A 684-nucleotide genomic window follows, 5' to 3' on the forward strand; every position below is an offset into this window, starting at 1 on the left:
GCACCCTCCTGCCCGGCGGCCCGCGGGCCCCGGCTCGCGCCGCTCGGTCTACCTGCAAGCCCTTGTCCCGCGTCCCCGACGCGGCCGGATCCCCAGCCGGGCTTCACGGCCGGCGCGGAAGCCCCGGGTCCCGCCACCTGGGACCTCGCGGCCGGCCGAGCTCCCTCTGGCGCCGGGGGCTCTGGATCCGGAGAAACTTCCCGAAACGCCCCGAGGGAGGGGGCGCCGCCCGCCCCGCCCCCCGCGACGCGGAGACCCGGGCCACGGCCTCCGGCGCCCGAGGGAAACCCGGGCGGTCTCCGCGCCCGCCGCTGAAGCCGGCGCCCGCCGCGCTGGTGGCCCCGAAGAAACGAGCGCGGACTCCGGGGAATCCCGCGGGCGGACCCCGACCCTTCCTTCCTCCACCTCCGAGCCCGGCCGGCGCGGAAAGCTCAACTTATCTGCCTGCCTTTTTAATGGTGTTGAAGTCACACTGATGTCCTTCCTTCAGACGCGCTTTGACCAACTCATTTGGACAAGTTTTGACAAAAATTTGCTTTACCCCCTGTGTCTGTGAGGACAAATTGGAAACAGAATCGGAAGCTTGGAATGCATTAGGATGCAAGCTTCGATTGCAGTAGGATGCACGGAGCGGTGACGGTTAACCGGTGTTTTCACGTTGGAGCTGGAGGTCATTTATTCTGC

At 67.0% G+C, this 684-nt stretch overlaps 1 protein-coding gene across 1 annotated transcript in view; it reads right to left on the minus strand.

Moving 5' to 3' along the window:
- Positions 1-201, minus strand: part of Cul1 (cullin 1) — a 78,590-nt gene extending 78,389 nt beyond the window's left edge. The window contains exon 1 of the mRNA XM_004629013.2: positions 53-201. The gene's annotated coding sequence lies outside the window, so the exon portion shown is untranslated. The remainder of the gene's footprint in view (positions 1-52) is intronic.
- Between the last annotated feature and the right edge of the window lie 483 nt (positions 202-684).

Source organism: Octodon degus, unplaced genomic scaffold (genome assembly GCF_000260255.1).
Source record: "Octodon degus isolate 3935 unplaced genomic scaffold, OctDeg1.0 scaffold00027, whole genome shotgun sequence".
In the NCBI taxonomy this organism is placed as follows: Eukaryota; Metazoa; Chordata; class Mammalia; order Rodentia; family Octodontidae; genus Octodon; species Octodon degus.